The following is a 14,798-nucleotide window of genomic DNA, read 5'->3' as shown; positions in this document are numbered from 1 at the left end:
TTATTGAAGTCCATATAGATCACATCTACTGCTCTGCCCTCATCAATCTTCTTTGTTACTTCTTCAAAAAACTCAATCAAGTTTGTGAGACATGATTTCCCATGCACAAAGCCATGTTGACTATCCCGAATCAGTCCCTGCCTTTCCAAGTACATGTACATCCTGTCCCTCAGGATTCCCTCCAACAACTTGCCCACCACCGAGGTCAGGCTCACCGGTCTATAGTTCCCTGGCTTGTCCTTACCCCCCTTCTTTAACAGTGGCACCACATTTGCCAAACTCCAGTCTTCTGGCACTTCACCTGTGATTATCGATGATACATATATCTCAGCAAGAGGCCCAGCAATCACACCTCTAGCTTCCCACAGAGTTCTCAGGTACACCTGATCAGGTCGTGGGGATTTATCCACCTTTAACCGTTTCAAGACATCTAGCACATCCTCCTCTGTAATCTGGACATTTTGTAAGATGTCACCATCTATTTCCCTACAGTATATATCTTCCATATCCTTTTCCACAGTAAATACTGATGCAAAATATTCATTTAGCATCTCCCCCATTTTCTGTGGCTCCACACAGCTCCTTGCTGATCTTTGAGGGGCCCTATTCTCTCCCTAGTTACCCTTTTGTCCTTCATCTACTTGTAAAAACCTTAATTTACTGTTTGACTGGTTACATCTTGGTCTTTTCTCAATTTATATAAAGATTTTGCAGTTATCTCTGCAAGAGGTAAAGAAAGTCGGATAGATGGGTGCTTTCCAGTTGCAGGCACTGCATGTTCCTCTCAATCGCCATGGCACTTAGAACACAACCTATCAGTCAGCTGTTGTCAGGCAGAATTTGTTTACCTCACTGTGCAATCTCAAACTTAAACTCTCATCACTTCAAATAGCAACACTGGACTGCTGAGCTAAATCAATAAGCAGAACATGACTTTCAAGTTATGAAACTCTCCTGGTGTTTCAATTATACAAAACTAGACTCCATTTCATTTTATAGCTCTAAAGAAGAAAACTGTGGGGCCTGTTGCAAAAGTATAAATTTGACATTATACAACCAGGATATGACCACCTATCATATCAATTGTGAATAATAATCACTATTTTCAGTGCTTCTCTCCTGTTGTCGGAGGGTCAGTGCTGAGGGAGCGCCGCACTGTCGGAGGGCCAGCGCCGAGGGAGCTCCGCACCACCGGAGGGCCAGAACTGAGGGAGTGCCTCACTGTCAGAGGTTCAGTGCTGAGGGAGCTCTGCACTGTCGGAGGGTCAGTGCCAAGGGAGTGTCTCACTGTCAGAGGGTCAGTGCTAAGGGAGCTCCGCACTGTCGGAGGGTCAGTGCTGAGGTTGCACCGCACTGCCGAAGGGTCAGCGCTGAGGTGTGCTGCACTGTCGGAGGGTCAGTGCTGATGGAGCACTGCAGTGTCGGAGGGTCAGTACTGAGGGAGTGCCGCACCGTAGAAGGGTCAGTACTGAGGGTGTGCTGCACTGTTGAAGGGTCAGTGCTGAGGAAGCGCTGCAGTGTAGGAGGGTCAGTGCTGAGGAAGTGCTGCACTGTCAGAGGATCAGTGCTGAGGGAGTGCCGGTGCTGAGGGAGTGCTGCACTGTCAGAGGGTCAGTGCTGACGGAGCACTGCAGTGTAGGAGGATCAGTACTGAGGGAGTGCAACACTGTAGAAGGGTCAGTACTGAGGGAGTGCTGCACTGTCGGAGGGTCAGCGCCGAGGGAGTGCCTCACTGTCGGAATGTCAGCGCTGCGGGAGTGCCTCACTATCGGAATGTCAGCGCTGAGGGAGTGCCTCACTATCGGAATGTCAGCGCTGAGGGAGTGCCTCACTGTTGGCGGGTCAGTGCTAAGGGAGCTCTGCACTGTCGGAGGGTCAGTGCTGAGGGAGCACTGCAGTGTAGGAGGGTCAGTACTGAGGGAGTGCAGCACTGTAGAAGGGTCAATATTGAAGGTGTGCTGCACTGTTGGAGGGTCAGTGCTGAGGGAGCACTGCAGTGAAGGAGGGTCAGTGCTGAGGGAGTGCCGCACTGTAGAAGGGCCAGCACTAAGGGAGCGCTGCACTGTCGGAGGGTCAGCGCCGCACCATCAGAGGGAGCACTGCAGTGTAGGAGGGTCAGTACTAAGGGAGTGCAACACTATAGAAGGGTCAGTACTGAGGGTGTGCGGAACTGTTGGACGGTCAGTGCTGAAGGAATGCCATGCTGTCAGAGGTCAGTGATGAGAATGCACCACACTTTAGGACTTCCTGAGAGGCTAAAGCAATGCACGCATCCTTGATGCTTTCTGCTGTGTCAGCGGCCTCTCCCTGTTCTGCTTCCCTATCATGGCCAAGGAGCTCAAGGCTGGATGTTCCAGGATTGAGTCAAAAAGTGTGGCACTGGAAAAGAACAGCAGGTCAGGCACCATCCGAGGAGCAGGACAATCAACACCTCAGGCACAAGCCCTTCATCAGGAATGTGGGGGTAAATGGGGAGAAGGGTGCTGAGAGATAAATAGGAGGGTGGCGCTGTGGGGAGGTAGCTGTGAAGGCAGTATGCAGATGCAGGTGGGGGGGTGACGGTAATAGGTTGAAGGAAAGCATGGAGTGGAAAGGTGGGACAGAAGATGGACAGGCTGGACAGGTCAAGAAAGCGGTGCCAGGTGGAAGTTTGGATCTGGGATAAGGTGGGGGGAGGAGAAACTAGGAAACTGATGAAATCGCTGTAGATGCTGTGTGGTTGGAGTGTCCCAAGGCCGCAGATCTGACATTCTTCCTCCAGGTGTGAGGTGTCTTGGATTTTGCAGTGGAGGCGGCCCAAGACTTGCATGCCAACCTATCACTGTCACCTCCCACCCGCATCCACCCATCGCCTCCCCAACTACCTTCCCCCCAGCCCCACTCCCACCCTCCCATTTATCTCCCAGCCCCCTCCCCCCTATTCCTGATGAAGGGTCCATATCCGAAATAGTGATTCTCCTGCTCCTTGGATGCTGCCTGTCCTGCTGTGCTTCTCCAGCATCACACTTTTCGACTCTGATCTCCAGCATCTGCAGTCCTCACTTTCTCCCTATCACAGGACTGAGTCTTTCTGTGGACTGACAGATACCAGTTGCTGCTTATTAGGGACCAGAAGCTGTGTTGTTAAGTCCTGTGCTGTATTTGTGCTGACAACTGAGATTCTTCCCCTACTATAAGTAACTCCACACTCAGCAATTCCCAAAGGGAGGTTCCTGTCATGTTTCAGAAAGATGTCACAATGGTCAGTTACAACAAAAATTTCACTGTGACTGGAAAATAACTGCTTGCAGAATGTATGTATTTTTAACAAATGAAACCCAAGGTAAACTTCTAATTCTGGCCATAGAACTGAAAGTAGAATCGAAATGTAAGAAAGTTACATTAAACTTTCAGAGCATTATTCAGACCACATTTTGATCATGGCGCATGGCTTTTGTATGCCTCTGTTCGGCCCATACTCGGAGTAGTGTGTACAGTTCCAGTCTCCCTTTGTTTGACCACATGTGGAGCACTGTACACAATTCCTGTCTCCACATTTATGGAGAGGGTGTAGAGGCACTGGAGAAGGTGAAACTCAGATGTGTCAGCTTGAATCCAGACTGAGAAATTGTTACTAACAAGAAAGATTTACCAGGCTGGAGATTGTTTTCTTGAGCGACGACTGAAGGTTGACCTGATACACAGCTTCAAACAATGATATGACTTTGATCAGGTTGATGTTGAGATGTTTGAATCTGTTGATTTAGAAACTGAGAGAGCCACAATAGAATGTAGCTGGCTCTCAAACAGCAAGTGATGATGGTGGAGACAAGAATATATCAATCCCCTAGGGGCCCTTCCTGCAGGACATAGTGTATTGACTAGTGGCACAGGCTGGAAAGATTGAAGGGTCTGCTCCTATCACCATTCACCTCTGTTCTGTTCGAGAGTCAAATGACTCTCAAAATTGAAATTGAGTGAGGTTCACATTACCCCTCAGTAGCCAAAGGAAAGGGAATTCTTTGAAAGCTGTGCAGTGGACTTCAGAAAACTTTAATCTGATCAGTACAATTATCTCTTTGTCAATCCTTCACAATCAGTGGGAATGAGATGGGAACTGATACAGAAATACGGACTGGTAGCTGCAGGAGGCGCTGTTCTGCTCATCACCTCACCACTTCTGATTTACTTCATTGTCAAGGCCAGAAAGAGAAGAGACAAGTAAGTGAATGACATATACCTCTTCCCACACTTGTAACCCCCTCCAGCCCCTACACATCTCCCTATCTCTACAACCTCCTGCAGCCTCCATACCACACCCTAACTCTGTAACTCCCTCCAGCACTTACATCCCTCCCTATCTCTGTAACCTCCTCTGAACCCTACACCCGTCCCTATCTCTCTAACCTCCTGCAAACCCTACATCCCTCCTTATCTCTGTAACATCCTCCAGTCCATTCACCACTCCCTATCTCTGCAACCTTCTTCAACCACTACATCCATCCTATTTCTGCAACCCCCTCCAGTCCCAAACCCTTCTCTATCTGTAACCTCCTCCAGCACTGACACCCCTCCCTCTCTCAGTAACATCCTCCAGCCCCAATTCCCCTTCCTACTTCTGTAACCTCCTCCAGTGCCGACACCCCTCCCTTTCCCAGTAACCTCATCCTTGGGACCTGGGTTCAAATCTCACCACAGTCAAAGGTAGAAATTTGAATTTTGATGTATCCAAATATTATTCTGATCTGGGAGGTGTCTATACCTAACTGAACTTCTGAAGTACATCTAACAAGGCCCCTGAGGCAGCACCTTCCAATCCCCTGCCCACTTCACTTCCATCTGAAAGGACAAGGGCAGACACGTGGAAACACTGACCCTGCAAGTTCCCCTCTAAGACATTCAACATCCTGACTCAGAAATATATCGTAGACTGCAACAGTTCAAGTAGGCAGCTCAGGGGCAACTAGGGACTAGAAGTAAATGCTGGCCCAGCCAGTGATGCCACATTCCATGAGTGAATCAAAACATTCTGCTCCCTGACTGACTCTAACAAGCAATTAAAAAATATTGTGAAAATAAGACTGAAAAATTGTCACAGCTAGCCTTCGCTGTCCATAGGCCTGCATACTGCTTAGTTACAACAATCACTTCTGGTTGTGCAGTGAGTCTTTTGGGTCTTCAACCTGCCTCAAATCCTGGACTTTATGTAATATTATATTTGTGTCATCGCTTCCATCATTCTCCTTTCAATCGTCTCCTTAATCTTGCTGTGCATGAGTTGAAATCTTTCACTTCCTAAAGCAGCCTGTTGAAAGAGTGCAGAATTTCCAATGGCTATATAATTGTTAAAATAAGGCATGTGCACTCTGAAATAATTATCATACAAATACAATAACATTTTGAGAAGGAAATGCTATTTAAATATATTTAGGTAACAGATTCAAATTAAATAAGATGTTATTTCTTGTAAGCGATGTTACATAAAGTTGACAGAATTTTTCCATTGGTGTTGTTCTAAAATATGGTGTTTATCAATCCGTGCTTTCCAATGTTGTTTTGTAGCAGTTGGGGCAGCTGAGGTGAAAGTGCTGGCTACTCCCCTCAGATCTTGCCCTTTACTTTGACACTTGCCTTTTTTTTAACATCCATTATTGTTTCCATTTTACTGCAGAGCTCTGCACAGTGCATTGCAAATGCACCCACAGTCATTGATGGCAGGTCAAAGAAGTCCCTGAATTCGCCAGCCTAACTGCCCTGGGATACACTTGGACCTTCAAAGCATTCTGCCATGGAATAATTAGAACTAATAGTCACTTCAGGCAATAGGCTGTGAAACAAGCAAGGTAATTCAAGCTTTGGGTATGGCAAAAACATGCTTGGTGGTCCTACAATTGCCCAACAAGACAAAGAAAGAAATTTTTAAAATGTTTCCTAAACAATTAACAAAACATTGCTTTGCAGTTAAAATAATGAGTAAACGTGAGACACATTACCATCTGAAAAGCAAGCTAAAGTAAATCACTATACCACTAACGTACTTTATCTCTTATACAAATTTACCAATTACATTATGAACTATATCTTTTGTTCAATTATTGTTTATCAAACTTTTCAAACATCTTATTTAAATTTATTTTTCATGGATACATTAATGTAGATAAATTTGAAGCTTCTATTCAGAAGAGAATGGAAGAAACCACATTTAATCATTTTGCTTGAAAAAAACATGTGCCTTCAGGCCACAAGGAAATGGAATCAAACAAACACAGAAGGCAAACTCAACGACAAAGTCTGAGCTGATGTCAGTGAGGCCAAAGCAAACGGAGAAATGAATCGAAGCATTTGTCACGCGAGCCAAAGTGAACCAGGTAACAGCTCTTTGCCATGTCTGGGGGCATACATCGCATCATTTCTGTGATCGAATTGGCAGAGTCCAACTCTTGATTAGCCGGTGAAATGACGGCTAATTCGCGATCTTCGTGATGTCCGAATAACAGTAGTCAATTGAAGGTGCCAGTAAAAAGGCTCTCTGGCGCTAAGTTTTATTTAAGGCAAAGTTATATTGTTATTTAAGTGAATTTTGCTGTAGATATGGTGAAACAATGATGTGCATACCCCGAGCATTATGTTTCTATCAGTAAGTGTGTTTTTATTTTGATTACGTGGGCCACTTGATCAACCGGTACACTCGAGGTCCCGCAGGTGCTTGTTATTAAAAGGTTTGCTGTATTAGACCAGCCAGAGTGAAACAAAAACAGAAATTGCTGAAAAGTTTTGAGAAATTGCTGTGGAGAGAAATCAGAGTTAACATTTGAGATCTAGCGACCCTTCATCAGAACTGGAACCTGGCTTGATAAGTCAACCAGGGGGCACAATTTCACGATTGTCAGCAAGAGAGCCCGGAGTGAGATGAGGAAAAACGTCTCCACTCAGAGTTTTTAGGATTTGTTTGGATTTGGGAGAGTGGTGGATATTATTAAGCTAGAGAGGGTTCAGAAGAGATGTACCAGGATGTACTATGAAAGGACTGAGTTTTAAAGAAAGATTGGATAGGCTGGGACGTTTTCCACTGGAGTGTAGGAGGTTGAGAGATGACCTAATAGAGGTTTATAAAATAACGAGGGGTATAGATAGGGTTAATAGTAAGTGTCTTTTCCCTACAATGGAGGATTTCAAGACTCGGGAACATATTTTTAGGGTGAGAGGAGAGAGATTTTTAAAAAGACATGAGGGGCAAAATTTTTAGAGGGTGGTTCTCATGTCGAATGAACTTCCTGAGGAAGTGATGGATGTGCGCATAATTACAACATTTAAAAGACACATGAATAGGAAAGCTTTAGAGGGATAAGGGCCACAAACATGTAGGTGGGACTAGTTTGGTTTGGGATTATGTTCAGCATGGACTGCTTAGACCAAAGGGTCTGTTTCTGCACAGTTGATTGTCTGATTCTATGGAGGCAGATTCCATAGGATGTTTCAAGACAGCTGGATATATTTTGAAAAGGATAAATATAGAGGAGAGTGGCACAAGCTGGGTAGCTCTTTTGGGTGCCAGTATAGACATGATGGGTCAAATGGCTTCACTTTGTAATGTAATATTCTAATATTATAGGATTCTATATGATTCTGTCATGTGTGTTAATTTTGATGTTGGATGTCTGCAGCACAGAAAAAGGCCCTTCAGCTTAATGAGTCTGTGCAGGTAAAAAACAGCCACCTAACTATTCTAATCCCATTTTACAGCACTTGACCTGAAACCTTGTATGCCTTGGCATTGCAAGTGCACATCTAAATGTTTCTGCCTCTACCAATCTTACAGGCAGTGAGTTTCAGATTCCCACATCCTCTGAGTGAAAACACATTTCATCACATCTCCTCTAAACTTTCTGCCTCTTGTCTTAACTCTGTGTCCCCTATCCATTCATGTGTAATGTGCAACTACTGTGTCAAGTGCACAAATAGCAGCAACATTGGTAAGCAGGACTGGGTGAATACCTTTGTTGTCCCATTATTAAAACGTATTTGGTCTTTGGAATTAGATTAATTGGTGTTTTAGAGGAAGTAATGATCTTGACTTGGAAATATGTTATTCTTTCAGTGTTGCTGGAACTCCCTCCCTAATGGCTCCCTCCAAAATCCTGGAACTCCCTCCCTAATGGTATTGTGGTTCAAGAAGGCAGCTCAACCATCAGCTTATCAAAGAAACTGGGGCTGGCCCAGCCAGTGACACCCACATCCCATAGTGAATATATAAAAAAGGAATAGTTTAAGAGCTAAACATCTTGGCCATGTGGAATACTAATACTCTTCCAGGTCAACGTGCTGAGTTAGGGACGCTTCCTGGGATATGAATTCCAGACATACCCCCTGGGAGAAGAAATCCCTTCAAGGTGGTTGAGAAGGAACATTTTATCAGTTGTGATGTATATTATAAGAGCAAAACTTTAGTTAGGCCACAGCTGGAGCACTATGTGCAGTCCTGGTCTCTACAGAAAGGATGTGGTCGCACTTGGTGCAGAGAAGGGCACATTGAGTCATGGAAATATTTCCTGGGATGGAGCAGTTTGGCTATCAAGATGCAGGATAAGCTCAAATTGTTTTCTTTAGACAGAGAGGGTTGAATGCGACCTGAAAGAGACATACCTGAGGAGCGGGAACAGGCTGGAAAGGAAGCAGCTATTTTGCTTAGTCAAAGGGCAATACTAAGAGAGCTTAATTTTAAAGTGAAGAGCAGGAGATTTTAGAAGGAATTTGAGGAATTATTTTTCATGTAGCAGGTGGTGGGAATCTGGAATGTGCTGCTTGGGACAGTCTTTAAGGCAGAAAATCTCTCAATCTGCAAAAGTTACTTGATGTTCATTTGAAATGTCATAATATTCAAGGGTATGGGCCAAATGCTGGAAAATAGGATTAGTGCAGATGGGTCAATGGGCTGAAGGACCTGTTCTGTACTGCATGAATCCGTGACCCTTTCAGTTAAATGAACATTCCTTTATTATGTAGCTATGCACCCTATTCTCCCACTAGTGGAAACATCTTTTCATCACATACCATTTCAAGAGTCCTCAGAATCCTCTTTGTTTCAATAAGATCATGCTTGATTCTTCTAAAATCTGATGGATAAAGGCCTAACTTCTTTAGCCATTCTTAATAAGTTACCTGCTTCATCCCAGGAAACAGATTCATGAATCTCTATTGAACAGCATCCAACATTACATTCTATCAAGTATACTTTATTTTAAAATACAGGGACTAGACTGCATATGTTTCTCCCAAAGGGGTCTGACAGCTATCCCAACATGTTCTCCCATCATGTGTACATTAGAAAACATGTGATACAAAATGCTGTCTAGCTGCTCTGTGTTTACAGATATCTAGCACAAAATGCTTTTTAGTTGAAGACCCTCAATGTCTGAGCTTTAACTTTCCCACAGAAATGAAAGCAGTGAGTTACTGATCAGAGCTTTTTGTAAATCCAGCATCGCAATGTAACCATGTGAAGCTTGGGATGTAATGTACCAGCAGGGAGGGTCTATCTGTAAATGAATACTTTCAATCTTTTCTGTGTCACTCCCATGTACCAGTTTTGGGGGTCCTTGGGGAGCAGGCTGTACTGCATTGTATCTACAAAGAGAATGTACCAGTCTCTGATTTATTGGTAATTTGGGGGATATCAGAGCATGAAATGTTCAGACATTCATCAATGAGAGTGATTATTTGACAGAACAAGACCCAAGGTTTGCAAACAGAACAAACCTGATGCCCGAAATGTCGATTCTCCTGTTCCCTGGATGCTGCCTGACCTGCTGCGCTTTTCCAGCAACACATTTTCAGCAAAGATCAACTGGAACAAGGCAACTGGTCAGATCTGATTTCTGACCTCAAGGAGACAGACCAGGATGAGTATGAAGTGAGTATCAGGGAGTCCATTTTATTTAATTACTCCTTTATAACAAATTGGGGTAAGAGGTAGGTTACTCTCCTCATCATACTACTTTTATCAAATTACCAGGTGAGGTGAACTACTGTGGGTGTTTCGGGTTTAATCAGTAGAGGAGTGTTGACCTCCATTTCATAACACACTGGTCACATAGACCCACCAGAAATGGCAGTACAATGGTATGCAATCATGTGGGAACAACCTTGGGACTCCTCAACATTGACTCTGAGCCCGTGAAATCTGTCAGACTCAGGTCAGACATGGGCTTGGAAACCTTCTACTGATTCTCACCTACTGCTCTCCCTCAGCTGATCAATGGATACCCCACAATGTTCACCCCCACTTGGAGGAAGCACTGAGGGTCACACAGACACAGTGTTAACTGAGTGGGTCTTCCCTGTCCATCCCCAAAGGTCACTCAGTAATAAACCACACTGAGCGAGCTGGCTGAGCCCTGAAGGCTGGAGCTACCAAACTGGGTAATGGAAGGGGTTAACGGTGTGAGAACCTGCACTTCCTCCCCAGAAACATGGTCCTTCTGTCTCCAGAGGTTGGGCTGCAGGAGGTGGGACCCACAGCCCCTCCCAAGCAGCCTTTCCAAAACCCAGGGTACCTAGGTACAGGTACTTTAAATGTTGTTACAGAATTCAAATAGTAATAAATACAAATAGACAAGCATGGGAATACAGAGTTTAAAATACCAGAATGAGAATAAAAAGTATCTATAAAGTACTCAAGTCATTCTTCTTTTTTCACTGGGTCCATGCCCACCAGGTTTCAGAATATGAGTCCAAACTGCCTCCACGCACTGGTTTCTGTCCCGGACTCATCCCCCCCCAGCTGGCCTGGGCTTTGTCTACTCCTGCTCCTGCTTCCCGCTTCAGGCTCCAGTGCAGCTCTGCTCCCCACTCCAGGCTCTGTCTGTGCCTCTACTCCTGTTCCGGGCTCTGTCTGTGTCTCTACTCCCCGCTCTGGGCTCTATCCGCACTCCCACTCCAGCTGTGACTCGTCTGTCGAGCCAGGCTGGTCTCAGACTCCGTTCTCCATTCCCTCCAGGTAGGATGGTTTAACAAGTTAAAAGTTGGGATGTGGGATGAAGACAAACTGCAGCAGAGAGAGAGAAGAAACAAAGAGAACTGGCAAGCAGAAAAGCACTGGCTGGAGCATCTTACTCAGCTGTCATCTTGCTAAATGTACACTTTCAACAAACCAATGACCCTAAACATTGTTTAATCCCACCCAATGATTGTAAAAGCGAGGTTAAGGCAGGTCACAGAATGTGCAGCACTATCGAAATGCAGAAATGAGAAGGAAAGTGAATGAACAGATACACAGACGGGAGGTTTGTATTTGGAGTGGAACATGTTTCCATGATCACCTGGAGCAGGTGGGAATAAACATCACCTCAGCGGGAGGTCATATCCAATACAACCAGACATTTTGAAACCTCATAGGGGCTGCAGGAATTTGCTGGGTCAAAGTTAAGATTCACCAATCTTTATTCCAGCTGCAAGTGTTTCAGGGGATCAGGGAAAGGTTAGGTCTTACTAGTAAAACCAGGCTCGGCTTTTCATGAGGCACAATCCTCTATGACACTGTACTCCCACTCTCTCCGCATAACCCTCAACACCTTCAGCCTCAAGGAATGTATCTGGGTTTTCTGAAACATATTCAGTGATTTCCCCTCCACAGCTTTCTGTGGGAGAGAATCCCACAGGTTCACTGTCCTCTGAGTGAAGACATTTCTCCTCAGCTCAGTCTGAAATGGCCTCTCCCGTATCCTGAGGCTGTGACCCCTTGCTCTGGAGCCCTGGCCAAGGTGAAACATTGTTCCTGCATCCAGTCTGGAATTGTTTTATTTCTGAAATTCCTGTTTCCTGTTATCTCAAACCTGATCTTTCTGAAACATCCTGTCCGACTCCCTGAGTCTGTGAGATGTTGAAATGTGACCCCCCCCCCTCAATCCCACCCCTAGCCACTGTCCATGTGAAAAAGTGAGAGCAGCCTCTGTAAAGGATGGAACAGGGAGTGACTCTGTCAAATTGCTCAGCAATGTAATGCTGGCTCAGAGGGGCTTCGAGTTGGTTAAACACACCCCTCCCCACCACACTGACCTGGAGTCACAGTGTTCAATTGTGGGCACTGCACCCCAGGAAGGATTTATGAGGGAGAGGGCACACTGTGAATTAACCAGAATGAGAGCAAAGTGAAAAGGGTAACATCAGGAGGACAGGCTGCACAGTCTCAGCTTTGACACTCTCTCTGTAAGACCTGTTCTTGACTCACACCATTCAGAGATGGTATTATACATCTCAGGGCAGGGGGATTGCTTGAACCTAAGTCATCTGACTCAGAGATAGGGACACTACCACTGTACCACAAGATCCTCTCCTCGCTGTAAAAGATTACTGGGTGGTCTGATTGAGGTGTAAATGGTTAAAATGATTTGAGAAGAGGGGGGCCAGCCAAAATATGAAGGGCCAAACAGCCTCCTTCCATGCTGTCCTATCCTGTAACTGATAAAGAACTCTTTCCTCCTACATCCTCACTTTTGGGTCAATATCCCCCTCAACCACCAGCATTTAAAATCAAACAGAGAATCTGATCATTATGACAGTGCTACGTGTGGGAGCTTACTGTGCACAAATTAACCACCATCATTCGGAGATTACAACAGTCCCTTCACTGAGAGGGAAGCATTTCTGGATGTCATACAGACCTGAAACGTGTTGTATAAATGTAAACCCTTCCTGAAATGGAGTCAATGCAAAATAAAGTGTTCACACCATCAAAGCTCTGCAATGCTGCTGCATTCAGCCTTTAATGGTGGTGAACCATTCAACATAGAGTGGGAGGTGACTCCATGTCCATCCGTATCCTCAATGATGGGGAAACCTGCATCTGCTCAAAGAGATGGTGAGAGAGAAAGGGAGAGAGAGCATCCATTGATGATCATCTTCCCACATTTCTGTTCATCCTGCAATGGGGCCTACGGATTGGAAGTTTGAAAATGCTCTCCCTTCTTTCTGAAACAGTGGGGTTACAAGAAGCCACAGGCTTGTTCACCTGATGTCAGTTGTTACAACACAGGGTAAACCGTCCTGCTTAATTTAAAACCAGTAACACAGAAATAACATATCCCATACGGTAATCTGTAAAAATTCAAGTGGCCAAGAACTATTTAAAGGAAAAATTAACAACTTCGTTTCTTAAAGTATAACAGAGAATAATTAACTAACAACTATTTACATCTCCTTCCTATAACCTATCTTTACCTTCCCTTCCAAAGTACTAGTCCGATAAGACTCCCAATTAAGATTTACAGGAAAATTCCAATTTTAAAACCAGCCAGCAATCCAATCTTCTTTTTATCTTAGTCAGTAGAATGGCTCTCCAGGTCAGTGTTGAGGTTTTTCTCTGTGCAAACTCCTTCTCCAGACAGGTACCTCTCAGAGTTTTGACTAGCAGTCTACATCTGTTGGTCTGGTGGCAATTCTCCTCCCAACTATTCAATTTTCCCCAGTCTTATACCCCAAAGAATCGGATTGTATCATTGGCCTTTAAGATTGTCAATATACTCAATTCAAACTTGATTGGAATTTGGTATTTTTTGGGATATAATTTAACCTGATTGGCCAAATTTAAATCTGTTTTGTTGTTTCCAGGCAACTAGCTACCCCAGTAGCTGCAGCAAGTGCTACATTGTGTCTTATTGAGAACACTTGGTGCTGTCACTGCGAGCTTTTATCTCTTAAATGTATAATAGACCCACATCTTCATAACACCACCCCCTTAAGAAAGAATGAACTACTATGAAGAAAAGATGGCTTTTCTTTTTCTCTACTTTCTAAACACATTACCCTAACATACAGAGAACTTTAATATAAGTTCTCCCGAACTTCTTCTCATTTACCTATATAACATTAAATAAAGACAAATCTTATTTAAACTCTATCAGTTAAATCCGTGATTACGCGATTACATTCTTCCAATCGACAACATATACGGTTTTTAAATTAAAAGTCTGTAATATAAGAGTCCAACTAAAATAGTCTCATATTCTTGTCTTTAAAGAGTTCTAAGAATGTAAGCAGATTGTGGTCAGGTACACAACCGTCTCTGACACTTTGTTCATGTTAAAATGTTGTAAGGCAGTACCAAACTCAATCGTTCTTTTTTGATTGTGGAGTATTTCCTTTGGTGGATGTTGATCTTCTTCAAAAACTAACCAAGTGGCAGTTCAATCCCATCTTCATCTTCCTGTGGGAGTACAGCTCCAACTCCAATGTCACAAGCATTGCTGGCGAATTTAAAAGGTTTGAAAAGTTTGGTATAGCTAAAACTGGTTTGGTGGTTAATATTGACTTCAAATGATCGAATGCCTCCTGGCATTGTTCTATCCACCGAAACTTTGTGTTCTTCTTCAGCATATCGGTTAACAGTGCCACTACACTGCTGAAATTTGGAAGAAACTTCCAATAGAATCCGCTGAGTCCTAAGAATCGAAGCACCTCTTTCTTCGAGATGGGTCATGGAAATTTCTTGGTGGCCTTCGTCTTTGCATTCCGTGGGGTCAATCTTCCATGACCAATGTTATATCCCAAGAATGTCACCTCTGCTTTCGCGAATTCCATTTTATTTAAGTTTATCACCAGTTTTGCTTCTCATAGTCATTCAAAGAGCTCTGCCAGCTGTATCATGTGATCTTTCCAGGACTTACTAAAGATCACTACATCGTCCAAATAGACCACACAGTTTGTTAACCCATCCACAACTCTGTTCATGAGTCTTTGGAATGTGGTAGGTGCGTTCTTCATTCCAAAGGGCATCACTTTAAACTGATATAGCCCATTTGGGGTTACAAATGCGGAAATTGTTT

General features: G+C 44.2%; 1 long non-coding RNA gene across 1 annotated transcript in view; it reads left to right on the top strand.

Annotated features, from left to right (window-relative positions):
* Positions 1-11,757, top strand: part of LOC122544206 — a 14,933-nt gene extending 3,176 nt beyond the window's left edge. The window contains exons 3-5 of the long non-coding RNA XR_006310295.1: positions 4,080-4,200; positions 6,218-6,347; positions 9,704-11,757. This is a non-coding gene — a long non-coding RNA (uncharacterized LOC122544206). The remainder of the gene's footprint in view (positions 1-4,079; positions 4,201-6,217; positions 6,348-9,703) is intronic.
* Positions 11,758-14,798: the final 3,041 nt, after the last annotated feature.

The sequence above is a fragment of the Chiloscyllium plagiosum genome, chromosome 47 (assembly GCF_004010195.1).
Source record: "Chiloscyllium plagiosum isolate BGI_BamShark_2017 chromosome 47, ASM401019v2, whole genome shotgun sequence".
Classification (NCBI taxonomy): domain Eukaryota; kingdom Metazoa; phylum Chordata; class Chondrichthyes; order Orectolobiformes; family Hemiscylliidae; genus Chiloscyllium; species Chiloscyllium plagiosum.
This window is presented reverse-complemented; position numbering and strand designations above follow the sequence as displayed.